The sequence below is a fragment of the Hemitrygon akajei genome, unplaced genomic scaffold, assembly GCF_048418815.1.
Source record: "Hemitrygon akajei unplaced genomic scaffold, sHemAka1.3 Scf000102, whole genome shotgun sequence".
NCBI lineage: Eukaryota > Metazoa > Chordata > Chondrichthyes > Myliobatiformes > Dasyatidae > Hemitrygon > Hemitrygon akajei.
This window is the reverse complement of record NW_027331988.1, coordinates 2,141,440-2,164,636: the sequence shown is the minus strand read 5'-3', so window position 1 is coordinate 2,164,636 and position 23,197 is coordinate 2,141,440. Positions and strand designations below refer to the sequence as shown.

Here is a 23,197-nt window from a genome sequence, read left to right as displayed (position 1 = left end):
CAACCTTATCGATGCAATCATCTACCCTAGGGATAGGATAGGCATCTGTTTTTGTTACTGCATTTACCTTCCTATAATGGTGCAAAATCTAACGCTGCCATCAGGTCTGGGCACAATAACGCAGGGTGAGCTCCAATCTGATGCTGAAGGAATAATAATACCATTTTCCAGCATATTTTCAAATTCGTGCTCAGCCAATTTTCACTTTTCTACTTTCATACGATATTGGTGTTATTTAATAGGTTTAGCTTGACCAATATCTACATCATGTACTACGACCGTGATTTCCTTGGGATCATCAGGAAATAAATCTTTAAACTTCAGAATTAATTCCTTCAGCTGTTGTTGTTGCTTTGGCTGCAGATGAGCCAACTTGTTATCAATGTTTTCTAGAACAACCGAGTTCATTAGCCTAACTGGGAAGCATGTTTGGCTTGTGAAAAGTCTCATACGGGTCAATTATTTCATTCTCAGGTTTACCAGATTCATATGTTTTGACGACAATACTCACAGATGATGGCTGCTTGTCAAAATAAGGCTTTATTATATTTATGTGTACAAACTGTGTTAGTTTACGTCAGCCGGGTGTTTTAATAACATAATTCACAACATTAATTTGAGAGCCTATTTCATATTCAGTTTCACCTGGAGTGGATTCGTCAACACTGGAGATAAAATAAGATAGCATATCCTCCACCTGGTATTTTCTTTCGCAAGCCCGCTTATCAAACCAACACTTCATTTTGTTTTGAGAAATTTTTGAGTTTTGTCTCTCTAGACTACACGTTTGGTGTAGTTGTTTTTTGAACTTCAAAACATAGTCTAACAAGTTAACATGTACATCCTCATCAATCCACTGTTCCTTTAACAAGGTCAAAGGTCCCCTCAGTCTACAACCAAATAGAAGTTCAAGTGAACTGAAGTCCAGTGATCCTGTACTGACTCTCTTACTGAGAACAAAAGCAAATATATTCCTTCATCACAGTCTTTCCATTTTCAACACACTATCTCTTAATCATTGTTTTGAGTGTAGAATGCAAACTTTCTACAGCCCTTGTGATTCCAGATGGTACGCAGATGATGTTATCTGTTCAGCTCCTAGTTCACAAACTACCTACTGAAATAATCCAGGTGTAAAATTACTTTCTTGATCAGACTGGATTTCTTTAGGCAATCCAGAAAAAGTCAAAAAACAACTTGGTAAGAGCCTTCACCACAGTTTTAGCTTTAATATTTCTGAGAGGTATAGCCTCTGGGAATCTGGATGCAGTACACATAATACTTTGTAGTTACTGATGGCCAGCTTTAGGCTTTGGCAATGGGCCAACACAATCCACTAGAACTTTAGAAAAGGGTTCACCGAATGCATGTATAGACCACAGTGGGGCCACTGGGGTGACCTGGTGCGGTTTACCCACAAATGGCAAGTGTGATAGGTTTGCAAAAGGTCACCTCTTTCCTCAAATTAAGCCAGTAAAATTATTTCATAAACCTGTTGACAGTTGAATTCACTCCAAAATGGCCACCTAAGAGCATACTGTGGGCCAAAGTTAAAATTTCAGCCCTTAAAACTTTAGGTACAACAACTTGGTGAGCAATTGCCCATTCCTGACTCGCTGGTATAGCAGGTGGCCTCTACTTCCTCATTAACACTCCATAATGAGATAATACCCTACTGGCACTTTCTTAATCTCATCATCTGAGAGATCTGTTTCTTTTAAAGCTTCAATCTCAGGGTCTCGGTTATGTTCTGCTATAATCTCCTTCCTAGTCAGGAGTAAGTCTTTCTCATCAGACTTACTACCTGAATCCTGCTGAAACAATGAAGGCAGGAAAGTCCCTGACAAGTCATGATAACAGGAATCCCGATTTTGGTTATCATGGGTATCAGAATCATTCTGCACAGAACCGTCTGCGTCGGCAGACTTTTTAGCCATACTTCGAGTTACTGGGCAGGAAGGATAAATGTTAAAATCCATCTGTGGGTCGTCAGTGGTTGGCTTAGCTGTCGACTGCAGTCCAGGAACAACTTTACCATCTGCCAGGTCATTTCCTAACAGCAAAGTAAGATCTTCCACCGGTATACTGGAGCATAATCCGATTTTAACAGGTCCCGAAACCAACCCTGACTGTAAAGTTACCTTGTACAATGGAACAGAAACCACAACGCCCCCCAATGCATTTAATAGTTTTACCTCACCGCTTTCAGTCTTATCACAAAACTTTAGAACGCTGTCTAATATAAGTGACTGAGAAGCCCCTGTATCTCAAACAATTTTCAGTGGTACCGGGGTTGACCCTTCCTTTAATAATACAATCCGATCTGACATAGAATAATCAAAGCTCTTCTTAACTGGGTCAGACCTCTCCAATCCTTATCTGAGCCTCAACAGAATGTTCAGAACCCTGTGGGTTTACTGGTGCTTCAACAGACTGATCACAAGCATTCGGGACTGCCTCCTTTTCATTTTTCTTCCCCAAGAGGCAACAATTAGCCATCATATGACCAGCTTTCTTACAATAGTAACAAGTAAGACCGGCATATTTCTCCTTCAACTGCTTCCCTTCATCCTTACTCTTGTCACTAGTCCCAGCTTTAATTTCGGGTTTACCCTGGTGATCCCTGCTACTCTTTTGGAAGCTCTTATTCGGGATAAATTTAACCTTATGAGTTAAAGCAAACTCATCTGCTAATCCAGTTGACTCCTGCAAAGTGGCAGCATCTTCTTCATCTAAATACGTCTTTATCTCATCAGGGACGCATCCTCTGAATTCTTCAATTAAAACCAACTCTTTCAAGCTGTTCAAATCATCATTTATATTTTTATATGTGCGCCAGCGGTCAAAACACACAAACTTCTCATAAGCAAGTTCCATATAAGTCTGGTTCACAGACGTCCTCAAATTTCTAAACTTTTGCCTGTATGATTCTGGGAAAATCTCGTAAGCTTTGAGCACAGCCTGTTTCACAATGTTATAATCAGCTGCTTCTTCACCCGTCAAAGCAGAATAGGCTTGCAGAGCCTTCCCGTTTAATTACACTTTGCAAGAGAATAGACCAACCCTCTTCTGGCCACTTTAAACAACCTTCTCAAAATGCTGAAAGTACTTATTAACCTCTGCTTCGTCAAATAGAGATACCAATGAAACCTCCCGAATGGCCTTAAACTTATCACCAGAGTCTAACACTCGACCCATTTTCTGCAATCTCTCTTTCTTTTCCAGGTCGAACAGCCTCTGCCTTTCTGCCTCCTCTCTGTTTTTCTGCCTCTCTAGCCTCAATCTGCCTCTGTCTTTCCGCAGCCTCCACATTTAATTTTCTCACTTGTACTGGAGCTCAAGCTCACTAGGTTTACTTTCAGGAAACACCTCCAACTCCTCCACTTTAAACACACCCTCAGATAAATAATGTTCAGCTATTACACTCTGCATCTGTGCCCTCCTCATTGTTGATTTCCCCTTAGCAAGTTTTAACCTGATGTGCTCTAATGCCTCAGAGGTTGGCACTTCGAGACATCTATCAACATCCATTGCTACTGATTTTCCACACACAAATAAATCTAAAGGAATTTCCCCAATGAAATCGATAATTAATGACTACGCCGCCAAATCTGTTCATATCCCGGATGCAGGTCCAATTTTCTTATGAATTGTAACGCTTTAGAAATGAACCAGCAGCAATAGATTACGCCTGGAGTCTGTTTTTGATGTTAAAACTATCTTTATTAGAATCTACTTATAATATAGTAACTTAAACAAGATGAACAAAAGTGTTATGTGTATATATGTGTGTAAATATAGCTCCTGGATTATTGAACTCGGGAGAAACAAGGCTTGGAGCCTTGAGATGGCAAAGTATGAAAGGTCAGTTGATGAGAGAGATATTTGTAATCCAGCGTAAATGTTGAGAGAAGGCAATTATGTCGAATTCCACAGGTTCCATGGTGTTAAAACGAGACACCAGTTGCTGTAGATTTTATCCGTCATCATTCCAAATCCACATACGAAATATCACGGAAAGTGACTTGTCACAAGGGGTATCGTCTTCAAGTGAATTACCCAACCACACCCAGGCAAGGGTTAACACATCAGTGGTCTTCACAGGATACCCCAAATCAGATCCACTCCTACGGATCAAACGAGGCGACAACCTCACATTTGAGTACGCTGAATCTCTAATTAACCCACCCTTGTGGGCATAGGAAAGTTGCGATCAGTGACCCTTGGCCACTAGTTCCCTTGTTTTGATCTTTCCATTTTTCCTCCTTCGTCTCCGTCTGACTCTGAGTGTCTGTGTCCTCGGTTAAAACTAAAGAAGCTGCAAGTCAAACTGATTTAACTTTTTAATTTCTCCCTCTTAAAATGACAGTCTACAGCAAACGAACTCTAGGGATTCATAGCAACGGCAACTCCCCATTGTGAACTGACTGGCGTGTCATTACTTGGGATGACTGAGTGAATCGCTTCCCTCATTCTGAGCAGGTGAATGGCTTCTCCCCAGCGTGACCTCGCTGATGTCTCTGCAGGTTGTCTGACCGAGTGAATCCCTTCCCACAGATTGAGCAGGTGAACGGGGTCTCCCCAGTGTGAACTCGCAAGTGACTCTGTAGGTTGAATGACTTACCGAATCCCTTCCCACAGACTGAGCAGGTGAACGGCTTCTCGCCAGTGTGAACTCGCTGATGACTCCGTAGGGTGGATGACTGAGTGAATGCCTTCCCACAGACTGAGCAGGTGAACGGCTTCTCCCCAGTGTGAACTCGCTGATGACTCTGTAGGTGGGATGACTGTGTGAATCCCTTCCCACAGACTGAGCAGGTGAACGGCTTCTCCCCAGTGTGAACTCGCTGATGCATCTGTAGTGTGGAAGACTGAGTGAATCGCTTCCCACATTCTGAACAAAGGAAGGGCTTCTCCCCGGTGTGAACTCGATGGTGTCTCTGTAGGTGGGATGACCGAGTGAATCCCTTCCCACAGACAGAGCAAGTAAAGGGCTTCTGCCCAGTGTGAACTCGTTGGTGTGCCATTACGTCAGATGATTGAGTGAATCCTTTCCCACAAATTCAGCAGATCAACAGCCTTTACCCGATGTGAATTGACTGGTGTGTCGGCAGGTGGGAAGTCCAATTGAATCCTTTCTCACACACAGAACAGGTGAATGGCCTTGTCCAGTGTGAACTTGCTGATGTACCTTCAGTTGAAATGACCGAGTGAATCCATTCCCACTGTCTGAGCAGGTGAACAGCCTTTCTCCTTTGTAAAATGACGGGCGTGCCAGTTGGTCAGATGACCGAATAAATCCCTCCCCACAGTCTGAATAGGAAGGATGTTCGATTTAATCCCTCGCTCCACTTATTAAATATCTAGACAGAGACAGCAAAACTGGCGTGCTGTGTTTGAGATTCCTGGAGACAAATTCCTACTCGTTTTAAACTGTGAAATGATTTACAAAGTTCATCAATGACTGTAGGACAACATTTCAGATGAGATTATTGGAGTCGCCAAGATTTGATCTGGCTGTTCCTCAATGTTACAATGAGGTTGAACCCAAGTTGGAGAGAGAAATCATCTCCTGACTGGGCAGAGTGCTGGTATCTGGAATGACCATCAGTTCCCCGATGCTCTTCCTGTTTCTATAAGAATGGGGCATTTCTGCCATCTGCAAGTTCTACCCTGGTTCAGTTTGACTCTCTCCATTGGTATTATTCCCTCTTCCTGCTGAGCTGCATGGGTGCCTGACCCACAGTAACTAAAACACTCTCATGCAAATTGTCTTTCTTGACGTGCATCTTGGTTTTTCTTTTACATATTATTAACTACCCACTTCCACATCCCTACCACCCAGGTACCTACACGAACCGCTTAAAAGTTGAAATTGAGCTTGCATGCACCACTTGTGCTGGCTGCTCATTCCACACCCGGATGACTGTCTGTGTGAAGAAGTTTCCCCTCATGTTAACCTTAACATTTCACCTTTCACCCTTAACCCATGGCCTCTGGTTGTAGTTCCGCACTATCTCAGTGGTAAAAGCCAGCTAAAGGGAATAGAGAGCGACCGTGGATGACAAGGGAAGTCAAGGACAGTGTAAAAATAAAAGAGAAGATGTATAACAGAGCAAAGATGAGAGGGAAGCCAGAGGATTGGGAAACTTTTAAAGAACAACAGAAGATAACTAAAAAGGCAATACGGGGAGAAAATACAAAATTCTAAGTTCTCCTAAATTCCTGTGTAAACAAGCCTGGCGTTCCCAGCTGCCGTTTGATTCTTACTGAGAGAGAGAGAGAGAGAGAGAGAGAGAGAGAGAGAGAGAGAGAGAGAGAGAGAGAGAGAGAGAGAGAGAGAGAGAGAGAGAGAGAGAGAGAGAGAGAGAGAGAGAGAGAGAGAGAGAGAGAGAGAGAGAGAGGCGGACCTATTTGACTATGCAGCGTGTTTACACTTGCTTGCAGCTTGTGTTCACATAGCTCACAGTTTGTTTTATTTAAGCAAGGACACACAGTCAGCCAGAGAGAAAGAAAGAAGATGGAAAGTTCGAAACAAAGGTTCCTAGTGGCCAAAGGCCACTGTTTGGACTCTCCTATGCCCACAAGGTGGGTTGACTGCTGATCCAGCGTATACCGAATGCGTGATTGTCACTTTGTTTGATCCATTGGAGTGGATCTGTTGGTTTGGGAGCATCCTGTGAGGACCACTTGTGCTAACCCTTGCCTGGGGGTGGTAATTCACTTGAAGAGGTACCCCTGTGACCAATCACTGTTGGTGATAATTCGTATAATCCATATGGGGATTTTGTTGGAGTATCCCGTGGCTACCACTTTTGTTAACCCTTAGCTGGATTCGGGTGTGTTATGTGGTAACCACTTGTGAGAAGGGATATTCTGTGGAAATCACTGTCGGTAATACTATGTGTGTTGGGTCTAGATTGGGAGTACCTTGCGGAATCTACCTGTGTGTTAACCCTTGCTTGGGTGGTAGATCCTTCTGAAGACAGTACTCCTGTGATAAGCTACTTTTGGAGATAATTCGTATGTGGATTTAGAGCAACAACGGAAAAGACTTACAGCGACTGTTATCTTGTTTTACCACTGTGGAATTTGTGGAATTCAACGTAATTGCCTTCTCTTGACATTCACCTTGGATTACAAATATCTCTCTCTCGTCATTGATTCCGTGGATGAACTGAATTTCACAGATTGCCATCTCAAGAGTTTAAGCTTGGCATTCTCTGAGCTTAGTGGTTTGGGAGTTATATTTACACATATGTGTACTCATAACACTTTTAGTTTTTGATTATTTTGCTTAATTTGTTATATTATAAGTAGATACGAATAAAGAGAGTGGTTTTATCATCAAAACCACTCTCCAGGTGTGGTCTATTGCTGCTGGTTCATTTAAACCGTTATGGGAATGTAACAGAAGTGTTCGTATTTATGTCTTTCTGGGAGTCCCCATGTTAACACCTCAATGTCTCTCTGTCACACCTTGCCAAACAGGTAGAACTAGGGGCCTGCTGGGTAAAACTATGATTCCAATGTCTGTAATCCTGATCAACCAGAGTGAGGAACTCTTAGCCTGGGCTTCCTCAAATAACACTTGGGGAAGAGAGTGAGGAATTGTGTTCCAGTCAGAGATGACTGTGGCTGTCGGTGTTTTGAGGGATGGTATCGCAGGCCCCCACCAAACTGAACTTCCTATACTGGGAAACATGCATCCTGGCCAGAACCGCAATTGTCCAGCAGCCGAGAGGAATAACTGAGACTGAGCGATTTTGGATGATCGCTTTTCTCTCCTATGGAGTAACCAGGAATTCACGAGAGATAATCAATTTGGCTACAAGCACTTGAGGAGCTTGAGGCCACAATACTGCAGGGGCCCTGACAGAAACACAGGCCCAAATAACATAAATATCCACTGAAATGATTGCAATCCGGCAAACAGTCATATAGAATCGTACAGCTTTAGATTTTATCCCAGCTGAGAAAGGGGGAACCTGTGCTATTACTGACACAGAATGCTGCACCTATATCCCTGATGAGGCTACTAACGTTACATCCCTCTCCAAGCACACTGCCTAGGAGACTGGCAGCATCAAGAGAGTAGGGCAGGATGTACACGGGTTCACCGAAGGGTCGAAATGGTGATCTTCGAAGACCTGTCGGTGATAAGTGGGGCATGATATTGCATTATGTCCAAATGGTTGTACATATCATTGTTCGAATTACTGAGGTATGCCGTTTTTACCCACTGAGAAGTCAATGCTGTACTTGGTTGCTTTCTCTGTAAAAAGTTACTGCTTTGTTGATCATGTAATGATCTAAAGGAGGGAATGATAAAGTATGTAAAAGGGTTAACACTACATTAAACAATAGCAGCCTGTTTTTCTGAAAGAAACTTCTGATGATCAACCAATGTGCTAAGCCGTGCTGAGCCATATTTCTTCTTCAGGGTAGCTAGCTAGGGTTTCAGGATGCTTATCTCCTTGTGCACTCATGCGTACTGATAGGACAGCTTCTGTCTGTTCTGTGTGTGTAAGCCATTATGACTATTTTTTAATTTGTCTTTAGGGTCTGTCATGTAGTAAATAATTTTGGCTCCAGCCTGTCTTGTGTGGGGAGTATCTGGACAGATATATCTGTGGTGTAAGGGGAATTGGGTGGGAGCATTCACAGAATGTTCCTGTCTGAGTGACTAACTAAGTAATTCCCGCTGGGAGTGGATAGTTCAAAGGTTAATTTATTATCAAAGCAGGTATCCATAAATAACGCTGAGTTTTCTTCTTCTCCAGAGAACAACGGAACAAAGAAAACAGGAAATTCGTTCAGAGAGAAAAAAAATGAAACTCCCTCCCCACCCCCCGCATCAAAAATGACGGCCTCCCGATCATCAACCCCCAAAACCCACCCCTCCCGCACAAAAGGGAAGAAAAATATCGACTCCCGTTAAAAAACATTCCTACCCGGCAAAACTGAGGAGGAGCCGGTGTCACCAGCGTCGAGGCGGCCGCATCGGGAGCAGCGGACACAATGGGCGACTGCAGAAGCTTGACAGGTGAAGTGTCGCCTCACCGGGAAGGACGATTGGACAACGGGGAGAGTTCGGCCGTCCGGTCCTTTCACTGTGACACCCCGAACTCCACATCAAATCCGTCCAAACGAATCTGGGTGAACTTTAATGACCAATAAATATAATATCCTCTCGTCGATCAGCTGACAGAATGATTCCCTGACTCTGAGAGGAAGGGGCATCTATGGGTCACACTGCCAGGGTGCTGAGTTTACCAGGAGACAAAGCCTGCAGTGACAAGAGGTTTTCTGTTGACTAATACACTGTGTGTGGACCCCGCTGGCAATTTTGTTGTTGTGACCCGAATCGAGCCAAACACCACGCTGCCCACTCCACCATCAACACGGCACAGCCGGACACATAGCAGGGGACTTTACATCTCACAACACTGGATTCAGTGAGGAAACCCGTGATTAATGTTGTTGTCTCACCGAAAAGTCCATTAACACAAACCCTATCCCTGCAATATGGTGTAAATTCCCGCTCCCCATACTAACACGGGTTATACAGACCAAATAACAAATTGCCGGAGGAACGCAGTGGGTCGGGCAGCATCTGTGGAGGGAAATAGACGGTCAACATTTCGGGGCGAGACCCTCCCTCTGGACTGAGAGTGGACGGGAAATAGTCAGAGAAAAAGGGTGAGGGGTGGGGATGGGGCAAGAGCTGGGGATTGAGAGGTGGATCCAGGTGAGGGGGTAGGTGGAAGGCGAAAATAGTGACAGGGGTGGGAGGTGAGTGGTTGGGGCAACACGGGGCTGCAGAAGATGGAAATTAATTCCATAGAGGATGAACAAAGAGGTTAGAGAGTATTTGTTATAGAGAGTGTAATGAAGATTCACCTGACTGATCCCTGGAGTGGTGGGGTCATAACTTGAAGAAAGATCAAATGTGATAACTCTAAATGTCATTTAGAGAATCGAGGACTGAGAGGAGAACACATTGAAATGCACATCATTACCGTTTGATCCAGGGATCCCAGTTTCTGAAAAAGTGGGTGGATGGTCCGGGACTGAGATGATTGGATGTCTCCATTCCGAGGGTTGTGAATATCTGTAAATCCCCTCCACAGAGAGCGGTGAAGACTCAGTGATCGTTCTCAGGTAGAAAAGAGTCCGGCAGATGTGTTGAGACCGAAAGGATCGAGGAAATGAGGATCGGACAGAAACGTGGCTGAGATGGGAGAGCAGCCGCCATCTTGTTGATTGTTAGATGGGCAGAATGGCCACCTCCTGCTGTTTCTCACTTGATGTTTCAGTGTTCCTGTCCACTGAAGCCGGAGGAATTTGAATACAAATTAGTGTTTATAAACACAGAACCGATTTAAATGAAACGTGAACACTTCCTGGTTGGGCTTGAATTATGTTTCGGACTGGGATGGGAATCGAGCCCGTGACTCTATGACCTGGGGGTGGAGGAAAAGTGATCGGTGCAGATATGGTGTGGAAAAGTAGACATGTATCTGGTATAAATATGGAATAAATTGGGGAATGCGGCGGATGGGTCGGGCAGTGTGTGTGGGGAGAGGAGCAGAGTCACCGGTTCAGGTTGGAGTCCTTCCACCCGTCACCTGATCCCGTTTCCTGTTCACGTTTTTCTGCAGATCTGCAGTATCTGTGGGTCACTGCTCTACGTGTACGTGTAGCTTCACCTTTTGCCCCTTCAGACAAGGCAGTGAGATCCGGATCAGTCACGTCCTCTCGTTGTGGGTGGACGATGTTTTTTTTTCGTGCAATATTTTCTGCATGTTTCATTCACTGTTTCGACGTGCTGAAGTGCAGCCGATGTTTTTGGGTGGCTGGCCCACTTATGTGAGAATTTAGCCTTCTGTATTTATCTGAGCTTCTCATAAATGTGTAAAGTTTAATTCAGCTTCACTTCAGAATTTCCAAAGCAACAACCCAGTCAGTCAAATAGATCCACACAATTAAAATACTTTATTACATTTACACAATTAAAATAGTTTATTACATTTTTATTTTTTCTATTTTTGTACTATATATATATACACTTATTTTAAATCACAATTGTTAAAATCTTTTGTTAAGAATTAGGTTCTACTGCTCCCGCAGAGACGACGTATTTCATGGCATATGCCGGTGCTATTAAACCTGATTCTGATACTGATATGGGAGACCCACCACCGGTCACCTGATCCCAGTTACTGCAGATCGTAATGAGAGATTGAAGCATTTTCCATATATTTGCTTTCCACAGAAATGACAACAGTTCAGTTTCCTTCTGTGGTTCCAGAGCAGAAGCTCAGTCTGTCTAATATTTCCACACAATTAAAATGGGGAATTTGTTTATTCTTATCACGTACTGAGCTACAGTGAGAATCTTGCCTGGCATACCATCCACAGAGATCGATACATTACAACAGTACATTGAGCTGATATACAAGAAAACAATAACTGTAACAAAGCATTAGGCTGCAGGGAAAGTGCAGTGCAGATAGACATATAGTGCAGGGTCATGTCGATATACATTGTGAGTTTGAGTCCATTTTATCATTCATTTGGCTTATAACTGCAGACAGAAACCCGTCCTTCAGCCTGGTGTTACGCACTTTAAGGCTTTTGTATCTCTCCGCCAATGTGGGAGCGGGTTTGCAGCAAGAATATCCAGGTTATGAGGTTCTTTGTGTACATGGCCTGCTTTTCCGAGGGAGGGGAAGTGTAGGAAGAGTCCATGGAGTGGCGGCTTGTTTCTCTGATGTTCTCTGCTCTCCAAAGTTCTCTGCATGTTCCTTGCAGTCATGGGCAGAGCAGTAGCCATACAAAGGCATGAAGTATCGACAAGGAGCTCAGAGACCTCGGCCTTCATTCTGTCTTGTGTAGCTGGATCCTGGACTTCCTGTCAGATCGCCGGCAGGTGGTAAGAGTGGGCTCCACCTCCTCTGTCTCTCTGACCCTCAGGACACATAACCCACAGAGTTGTCTATTTGGCCCTCTCCTTTACTTTCTGTGCACACATGATTTGTGTTGCCACCCACAGCTCCAATCTGCTAATTAAATTTGCTGACAGCACTCCATTGATTGGCCTAATCTCACATAATAACTTAAAATCTTTCAAATGCCTCCTGACAAGGCTCGGTCCAAACAAACTTTTCACCCTTCTTCAGGAGATTAGTCAGAGGAAGAGCGATAGCAGCAAAGTTCTTACAGTACTTACGGTAATATCCATCCATTCCCAGAAACCTTCTAAGAGCCTTCTTAACAGTCAGAATAGGAATTCAAGAAATTGCCTGGAATTTTTCCCGAAAAGGAGCCAACTTGCATTGACCTACAACATAGCCAAGACAGGTCACAGTGGCATGGCCAAATTCACTCTTAGCTAAGTTAACTGTAAGGCTGGCCTGGGAAAACCTGTCAAACAGTTTTTCTACTGCAGAGATATGCTCGTCCCAAGTGTCACTCCCCGTGACTAAGTCATCAATATAGGCATCTGTGTGTTCCAACCCTCGAATTACAGAATCATTCATTCTCCAGAATGTTCCTGGACCAGTTTTCATTCCCAAACAGCAAGACATTATATTCATACAACCCAGATGGTATCATAAATGCAGAATTTATTCTACCTCTGTCCGTCAATGGAACACACCAATACCCTGTAAACAGATCAAACTTTGTAAGAAATTCAGCTTTTCCAACGTTATTGATGCAATCATCCATCCTAGGGATAGGATAGGCATCTGTTTTTGTTACTGCATTTGCCTTCCTATAACCAGTGCAAAATCTAATACTACCATCAGGTCTGGGCACAATAACGGGGGGTGACTCCAATCTGATGCTGAAGGACTAATAATACAATTTTCCAGCATATTTTCAAATTCTTGCTCAGCCAATTTACACTTTTCTACGTTCATGCGATATGGGTGTTGTTTAATCGGTTTAACCAATATCTACATCATGTATTACGACCGTGGTTTGCTTGGGAACATCGGGAAATAAATCTTTAAACTGCAGAATTAATTCCTTCGGCTGTTGTTGCTGTTTTGGCTGCAGGTGAGCCAACCTGTTATCAAAGTTTTCTGGAGCAACCGAGTTCATTAGCCTAACTGGGACAATGTTTGGCTTGTGAAAAGTCTCAGACAAGTCAATTGTTTCATTCTCAGGGTTGCCAGATTCATATGTTTTGACAACAACACACACAGATGGTGCCTGCTTGTCAAAATAAGGCTTTATTATATTTATCTGTACCACCAGTGTTAGTTTACATCGGTCGGGTGTTTTGATAACATAATTCGCATTATTAATTTGAGAGACTATTTCTTCCGGTCGATTGAGTTTTGCCTGAAGTGGATTTGTCAACATTGGAGATAAGGTAAGCACCTTATCCACCACCTGGTATTTTCTTTCGCAATCCCACTTATCAAACCAACACTTCAGTTTGTTTTGAGAAATCTTTAAGTTTTGTCTCGCTAGACTACAGGCCTGGAGTAGTTCATTGTTGAACTTCAAAACTTAGTCTAACAAGTTAACATGCACATCCCCATCAATTCACTGTTCCTTTAACAAGGTCAAAGCTCCCCGCACTCTATGACCAAATACAAATTCAAATGGACTAAAGCCCAGTGAATCCTGTACCAACTCTCTTACTGCGAACAAAAGCAAATATATTCCTTCATCTCAGTCTTTTCCATTTTCAACACAGTATGTCTTTTTTTGGCATGTGCGTGCGTGCGTCCGATGATGTATTTTTCAAGCCTTTATAAGTCATGGAGTGAGAGAGAGAGACAGTGTGGAACACATTATGTCTTAATCATTGTTTTGAGGGTAGAATGAAATCTTTCTAGAACCCATTGCAATTCTGGATAGTACGCAGACGATGTAATTTGTTTAGCTCCCAGTTCATAAACTACCTGCTGGAATAATCCAGATGTAACATTGCTTCCTTGATCAGACTGGATTTCTTTAGGCAAACCAGATAAAGTAAAAAAAACTTGGTAAGAGCCTTCGCCACAGTTTTAGCTTTAATATTTCTGAGAGGTATTGCCTCTGGGAATCTGGATGCAGTACACATAATAGTTAGCAGATACTGATGGACAGCTTTAGTCTTTGGCAATGGGCCAACACAATCCACTATAAATTTTGAAAATGATTCAACAAATGCAGTTATATATAGACTGCAGTGGGGCCACTGGGGTGACCTGATTAGGTTTACCCACAACTTGACCAATATGACAGGTTCTGCAAAAGGTCACATCTTTCCTCAGATTAGGCCAGTAGAATTATTTCATAATCCTGTTTACAGTTTTATTTACTCCAAAATGGCCACCAAAAGGCATACCGTGGGCCAAAGTTAAAATTTCAGTCCTAGAAACTTTAGGAACTACAACTTGGTGAACAATTGCCCATTCCTTACTCACTGGTATAGTAGGTGGCTTCTACTTCTGCATTAACACTCCATCCTTGAGATAATACATATCTGGCACTTTCTTAATCTCATCATCTGAGAGAGCTGTTTCTTTTAAAGCTTCAATCTCAGGGTCTCGGTTCTGTTCTGCTATAAACTCGTCAGCATCGGCAGACATTTTAGCCATACTTCGAGTTCCTGCGCAGGAAGGATAAATGTTAAAATCCATCAGTTGGTCGTCAGTAGTTGGGTTACTTGTTAACTGCACAGCAGGAACAACTTTACCATCTGCCTGGTCATTCACTAACAGCAAAATAACATCTTCCTCTGGTAAACTGGAGCACAATCCGATCTCAACAGATCCCGAAACCAACCCCGACAGTAAAGTTACCTTGTGCAATGGCACGGAAACCATGTCGCCCCCAATGCCTTTAATAAGATTTACCTCACCAGTGTTAGTCTCATCATCAAACTTTAGAACGCTGTCTGATATAAGTGACTGAGAAGCCCCAGGAACTTAAAGAGTTTTCACTGGTACCGGGGTTGACGCTTCCTTTACTAATACAAACACATCTGACATAAAATGATCGAATCCCTTCTTAACACGGTCAGACCTCTCAGACCTTAACTGAGCCTGAAACAGAATGTTCAGAACCCTGTGGGTTGACAGGTGCTTCAACATACTGAACACAGGCATTTGGGACTGTCTCCTTTTCCTTTTTCCTCTTCAGGATGGAACAAATATCCATCATATAACCAGCTTTCTTACAATAGTAACAAATGAGACCAAAATAATTCTCCTTCAACTGCTTCCCTTCATCCTTACTCTTGTCACAAGTCCCAGCTTTAATGTCTGGTTTACCCTGGTGATCCCTGCTACTCTTTTGGAAGCTCTCATTCAGGATAATCTTAACCTTATGAGTAAAAACAACTCATCTGCTAATCTAGCAGAACCCTGCAAAGTGGCAGCATCCTTTTCATCTAAATATCTCTTTATGTCATCAGGAATGCACCTATTGAATTCTTCAATTAAAAGCAACACTTTCAGGCTGTTACAATCATCATTTATATTTTTATATGTGCACCGGCAGTCAAAACACAACAAACTTCTCATAAGCAAGTTCCATATAAGTCTGTTTCACAGATTCCCTCAAATTTCCAAACTTTTGCCTGTATGATTCTGGGACCAACTCGTAAGCTTTGAGCACAGACTGTTTCACAAGGTCATAATCAGCTGCTTCATCAACTGTCAAAGCAGGATAGGCTTGCTGAGCCTTCCCCTTAATTACACTTTGTAAGCGAAAAGGCCAACCCTCCTTTGGCCACTTTAAACTTTGAGCAACCTTCTCAAAATGCTGAAAGTATATATCTACCTCTGCTTCGTCAAATGGAGGGACAATTTAACTTCCTGACTGGCCTTAAACTTATCACTAGAGTCTAAGGCCAGACCCCTTTGCTGCAATCTCTCTATCTTTTCAAGCTCAAACAGCCTCTGACTTTCTGCTTCCTCCCTTTTTTTCTGCCTCCCTAGCCTCAAACTGCCTCTGCCTTCCGCAGCCCCATCTTTAATTTTTCTCACTTGTACTGGAGCACAAGCCCATGAGGTTTACTTTCAGGAAACACCTCCAACTCCTCCACTTTAAACACACCCTCAGATACATAATGTTCAGCTATTATCCTCTGCATCTGTGCCCTCCTTATTGTCGATTTCAACTTAGCAAGTTTTAACCTTCTAGCAAGACTCAACAACTCAGTCCATTTGGCATCCTCTAATGCCTCAGAGGTTGGCACTTCCTGACATCTATCAACATCCATTGCTACTGATTTTCCACACACAAATAAATCAAAGGGACTTCCTCAATGAAATCGATGATTAATGACAATGCCCCCAAAACTGTTAATATCTGGGACGCAGGCCCAATTTTGTTATGAATCTTAATGCTTTAGAAATGAACCAGCAGCAATAGACTACACCTGGAGTCTGTTTTTGAAGTTAAAACTATGATTATTTGAATCTACTTATAATATAGTAACAAGCAAGATAAACAAAAGTTAACATTGTTGTGTGTATATATATGTGCAAATATAACTCCAAAATTATTGAGCTCGGGGGAAACAAGACTTGGAGTCTTGAGATGGCAAAGTATGAAAGTTCAGTTCAACCATGGAATAGGTGATGAGAGAGATATTTGTAATCCAGCGTAAATGTTGAGAGAAGGCAATTATGTCGAATTCCACAGGTTTCATGCTGGTGAAACAAGACAACAGTTGCTGTAAATTTTATCCGTCATCATTCCAAATCCACATATGAATTATCACGGAAAGTGACTTGTCACAAGGGGTATTGTCTTCAAGCAAATTACCACACCACACCCAGCCAAGGGTTAATACATCAGTGGTCTTCATAGGATACCCCAAATCAGATCCACTCCTACCGATCAAACGAGGTGACAACCACACATTTGAGTACGCTGAATCGATAATTAACCCACCCTTGTGGGAATAGGAAAGTTGCGATCAGTGACCCTTGGCCACCAGTTCTCTTGTTCTGATCTTTCCATTTTTCCTTCTTCGTCTCCGTCTATCTCTGAGTGTCTGTGTCCTCGGTTAAAACTAAACAAGCTGCGCGCGATGTAAACAAGCTGCAAGGCAGACTGATTCACCTTCTTAATCTCTCTCTCTCTTAAAATGATAGTCCACGGCAAACAAAACCTATGGAATCATAACAACGGCCACATCCCAATGTGAACAGACTGGTGTGCCAGTAATTGGGGTGACTGAGTGAATCCTTTCCCACATTCTGAGCAGGTGAATGGCCTCTCTCCAGTGTGAACTTGCTGATGTCTCTGTAGATGGGATGACTGAGTGAATGTCTTCCCACAGTCAGAGCAGGTGAACGGCCTGTCTCCGGCATGAACTTGCTGATGTACCTTCAGATGCGATGATTTAGTGAATCCCTTCCCACAGTCTGAGCAGAGGAATGGCCTCTCTCCAGTGTGAACTGATTGGTGTCTCTGTAGGTGGGATGCCAGTGAGAATCCCTTCCCACATTCTGAGCAGGTGAATGGCCTCTCTCCAGTGTGAACTCATTGGTGTATCTGTAGGGTGGATGACTCAGTGAATCGTTTCCCACATTCTGAGCAGGTGAATTGCTTTTCCCCCGTGTGAACTGACTGGTGTGCCAGTAATTGGGATGACCGAGTGAATCCCTTCCCACACTTTGAGCAGGTGAAGGCCTCTCTCCAGTGTGAACTCGCTGATGACTCTGTAGTGTGGATGACTGTGTGAATCCCTTCCCACAGACTGAGCATGTGATTGGCTTCTCCCCGGTGTGAACTCGCTGGTGAATCTGTAGGTGAGATGAATGAGTGAATAACTTTCTGCAGACTGAGCATGTGAATGGCCTCTCTCCAGTGTGAATTCGCTGATGACTCTGCAGATTGGTTGACTGAGTGAATCCCTTCCCACAGACTAAGCAAGTGAACGGCTTTTCGCCAGTGTGAACTCACTGGTGTGCCATTCGGTCAGATGACTGAGTGCATTCTTTCCCAGAAATTCAGCAGATGACAGCCTCTGCCCGGTGTGAACTGACAGTTGTGTCCACAGGTGGGAAGACTGACTGAATCCTTTCTTACACAGAGACCAGGTGAATGGCCTTGCCCAGTGTGAACTTATCTTCAGTTGAGATGACCGAGTGAATCTATTCCCACTGTCTGAGCAGATGAACGGCCTTTCTGCTGTGTAAAATGACGGGCGTGCCAGTTGGTCAAATGCACGACTGAATCCCTCCCTACAGTCTGAGCAGGAAGGATGGTCGATTGAATCCCTTGCTCCACTTTTTGAACATCTAGACAGAGACAACAAAACTGGCGTTCCGTGTTTGTGATTCCCGGAGACAAATTCCTTCTCATTTTTAACCTGTAAAAAGATTTACAAAATACATCAATGGGTGTAGGACAACATTTCAAGTGAGATTACTTGAGTTGCCAAGGTTATTTCCAAGCACCTTAAAACTATGCCCCCTCGTGTTAGCCATTTCAACCCTGGGAAAAAACCTCTGACTATCCACACGCTCAATGCCCCTCATCATTTTATACACCTAAAAAAGGCTCTAAACACAAACAAGGAAATCATACATTGGATTGAGGATTTGTTAGAAGTATAGAAAATTATGAGGGTATAGATAGGGTAAATGCAAGCAGCTGTTTCCACTGAGGTTGGGTGGGACCACAACCAGAGGTCATGGGTAAGTGGGGAAGGTGAAAATTTAATGGGAACATTTGGAAAAGCTGTTCACTGTAATGGCTGTGAGAGTGTGGAATGAGATACCAGCACAAGTGGTGAATATGAGCTCGGTTTCACCACTTAAAGGAAGTTGGGATGGTAGCCTGGATGATACGGGTATGGAGCGTGATGGTCCCAGTGCAAGTAGTTGCATTAGACAGCTTAAATGTTTTTTTCAGCATTTACTAGATGGGCCAAATAGCCCATTTCCGTACTGAACTTCTCCATGTTTCTGTGACAGAGAAGCTGGCCAAACTTGTTTGGAAGGGAAAGATAGAAGTGACAACAGAGCAGCAATGGCTGGAGTTTCTGGGAGCAATTCGGGAGCTGCGTGATTCCACAGAAGTGGAAATATTAAAACGACAGGAGGACAGAACCGTGGCTAAAATGAGAAGCCAAAGCCAACATAAAGCCAGAGAGAGGGCACATAATAGAGCAAAAACTTTTAGAAACCAATAGCAGACAACTAAAAAAAACTCAGATGAGCTCAGTGTGTGGAATCCTGATATTGTAGTCATTAATGGGTCTTGGTAGCTCCCAACAGTCTGAGGGATTTAGAGGAACAAAATATCTGGGGACTCGATATCTCTTGAAAACCAAGGTTCCCTGCACCAGTTATCTCTCAACTTTTATTTTGGCAGGCACATACAGACTCCACACCCTCAAAATTTCACTTTTGAAGGCCTCCCACTTACAAAGTACTCCGTTGCCAGGAAACAGCCTGTCCCAAACCACACTTGTTCGATCCTTTCTCATACCATCAAAATTGACCTTTCTGCAATATTGAATCTCAACCCATGGTCCAGACCTCTCTTTTTCCATATTTCCTTTGAATCTCATGGCACTATGATCACTAAATTCTGTCACCAGCCCTGGATCATTTCCTAACAGCTTATTGCACACTTCTACGTCGGGAATTTTACGTACTGATTAAAGGCACATTTGACCAACTTTACCCCATCTAGTCCTTTCACAGTATGGGAGTCCCAGTCAATGTATGTAAAGTTAAAATCACTTACTGAATAAACCTAAGTTTATTGACATGGTCTACAATCTCGTTACAAATTTGTTCCTCTAAATCCCTCAGACTGTTGGGTGTCAACAAGTCCCAATAATGGCTACAATATCAGAATTCCCTGCCCTGAGCTCATCTGGCTTTCCTACGGTGCTTCTTGCATGGTGATATACACAGCTCAGCACATTCATCGCACCATGCTCAACCATTTGATTGCTGACTCTGTCTGAGGTCTGAACAACATCTGACTGGTGTCAAGAAAAGAAACTCTCCCACATTATCATAAAAACAAAGGAGCTGATTGTGGACTACAGGAGGAATGGAGACAGACTAACCCCTATTAACATTAATCAATCTGTCGTTAAGAAGGTGAAGAGCTTTAAGTTCCTTGGTATAAACACCACCGAGGATCTCACATGGTGCCCTGACGAAGGGTGTCGGCCAGAAACGTCGACAGTGCTTCCCCCTGTAGATGCTACCTGGCCTGCTGTGTTCCACCAGCATTTTGTGTGTGTTGCTTGAATTGCCAGCATCTGCAGATTTCCTCGTGTGTACGTACCGGCTGTGTAGTGAAAAAAGCACAACAGCACCTCTTTCACCTCAGACAGCTGAAGAAGTTTGGGATGGGGTCCCAAATACTAAGAACTTTCTACAGGAATGTAATTGAGAGCATCCTGACTGGCTGCATCACTGCCTGGTATGGGAACTGTACTTCCTTTAATTGCAGGAACCTGCACAGAGTGGTGCGGACAGGCCAGCACATCTGTAGATGTGACCTTCCCACTATTCAGGACATTTACAGAGACAGGTGTGTAAAAAGGGCCCAAAGGATATTGGGGACCAATTCCACCACAACCACAAACTGTTCCTGCTGCTACCATCCAGGAAACAGTACCACAGCAAAAGGACCAACAGGCTCCTGGACATCATCTTTTACCAGGCCATCAGACTGATTAATTCCTGCTGATACAGTTGCATTTGTATGTTATATTAACTGTCATATGTACAAACTATTTATCATAAATGCTATATTTTACACATTGCAAATTTAGACGGAGACATAATGTATAGGGAGGATCGATATAATAAAGTCAATTCAATTCAATTCACCCTCTCCACTATCTGTTCTGTCATTCTGGCACCCATTCCCCCTACAACTTATTTTAACCACATTACCCCTCACCCCGCCCTACCACTAGCAACCATTACCACTAGGATATTAGTCCCCTCTTGTTCTGTTCCCCTAACTATCGAATCCCCTATCACCCCTTTGACTTTCCTCTGCCAGGTAATCCCCCCCAACAGTTTCTAAAGTGGTCCACCTGTTGTTTTTGGGGGATGGCCACAAGAGTACTCGGCGATGGCTATTTACCCTCATTCCCCTTCCTGACTCTCATCCCGTTTCCTGTGTCCTGCACCTTGGGTGTAACTCACCTCTCTTCATGTCATATTCATCACCCCCTCCAACTCCTGGATGATCCAGAATTCATCCATTTCTAGCTCCAACTCCTTAAATTGCAGCTGGACACACATCTTGTAGGTGAGGGCATCAGGGACACTGGATGTCTCCCCACCCTCCCACCAGTGTCCCCTCTAATTTGTAATGACCAGTGTGCACATAAACCATGTACTGTGCATTCTTTCACCCAGTGACGACATGTGCACAGTGAGTTTTATCTGGAGAGGTAGGAACTTGGATCTCCTTTGGGTTCGTTCGAGTTCATCTGCACTCTCACAGAACCTATGTAGCAGGCCTGTAATGGGTAATGAAGGATTTGCACATTGCCTATATGTGGTTTGCCTGCTAAATTACACTTTAAAAAGACAGATTTCCAAATATCACTCCACTTCTTCCCACTTGTAAATTCTCCAGCAACGTTTGCATCGCCACAATACACACATCAGTTTCTGTATTGTACATAAATATTTCCCCTGAAGCCTCCCCCAATGACTGACAGTGGTGAACTCAGTGATGGCAATGCCAATGAATATGAAGGGAAGGGCAGTAGTCTGTCTCATTGGAGTCTGGCACATTTGCGATGTGAAAGCTACTTGTTGGTCAAGGACAAAGGTTTTTGATGTCATTATCTTCCCAGAGAGAATGGGTCAAACCATGTCGTCACGGGCAGAAAAGTCCAGAACAAACGGAGGTAGCTCAAGCAACACACACAAAATGCCGGAGGAACTCAGCAGGCCAGGCAGCATCTAGGGAAAAGTGTACTAATGCTGAGTTTCTGGTGATTTTCTCAACTGGTTATGTAAAAGACCCGAATTTGTTCCCTTTCTCCGAGTTCCTAATCCTTGCATTTAGATAGCTGGAGCTCAGCTCTGTCTGAGAGATCCATCGGTTCCCATTCCCTCATCAGTCGGTGTACGGATCGTGGGGCTGAGAGACAGGGAGGTGAGCAGGACCGTCCCGGGACTGCGGGGTACAGTGTCGGAAGGTCACAGCAATTGTCCCTCAGTCGGTGTTTAGGACTGTCGCCCGGAGATAATTACTTGACTGAGTCCGATGCAGAAGCCGTGCTCCCGAGGCCTTTGGTGAACTGCGCGCGTGCGTGATATTCGCAAACGTCATCAATATTGACGCCTGCGCATGTGATCGATGCTTCAGCGCCGGCGAAATTTTTAATCCAGGGCATTATCGGTAATCAAGGTGCCGTTAAAAGTTTCTGCAAGCTCCGTTCCATCTCCAAACCTCAGGTTTTTTTTGTATATAGAAAACTCAGGAGCTGTTTTAACGCAGAAAGCGGCTCCCATAAACAATATACTCACTATCAGAGTGTATCTAATGCCCAAGTCCAATCCACAAAGGCAGATATAAAACACAGGAGATTCTGCAGTTGCTGGAAATACAGAGACGCACACACACACACACAATGGTGGAGGAACTTTGCAGTTCTGGCAGCAACTATGCAGAGGATTACAAAAACAGCAAAGGGAAAAACAGAGAGTTGAGAATACTCTACCGCCGACCCGAGGGTGCGGCAAATCCCGTACCACCATGGCCGGCATCTGACGGCCCAGTCCTGCCCGGAATGTCCACTGGAATTCTGAATTAAGGACAGGATCCAAAATATCCCTGGTTCCTCCGGACCACATCCCTCCCATACTAGTGAAATGATCCCCAGTGCTGAGGGGCGGGGAGAAGGGCGGAGGGAGAGGCATGTGTGGCTTCCGATTCGGGGCCATGTAGGGACAACGTACAAGTTTAAATCCCCATACATGCAAGGCGGGATGAATTTTTAGAGAACGGGGAAGATGTGATGTGTATTTTGCCCGGGCAGTTTCCCTCATGACTTTAGAGAGACGGATAAAGCGAGGGGCTAGTTTCCGCCATTCCAGTTTGAGTGGACGATCTTTACTTGAACAAAGACCCGCTTGTAAATATTGAAAGACGGGCCAAGCCGTCAGTGTCTGTTGGCCTTGGCCCGCAGCCCGGCTGAACTTCCTTTCCGAGTCTTTGTCATTGAGACACC

The 23,197-nt window shown here is 43.8% G+C and overlaps 1 pseudogene; it reads right to left on the bottom strand.

Moving 5' to 3' along the window:
• LOC140723155 (uncharacterized) overlaps positions 1-22,910 on the bottom strand; it is a 96,489-nt pseudogene extending 73,579 nt beyond the window's left edge.
• Between the last annotated feature and the right edge of the window lie 287 nt (positions 22,911-23,197).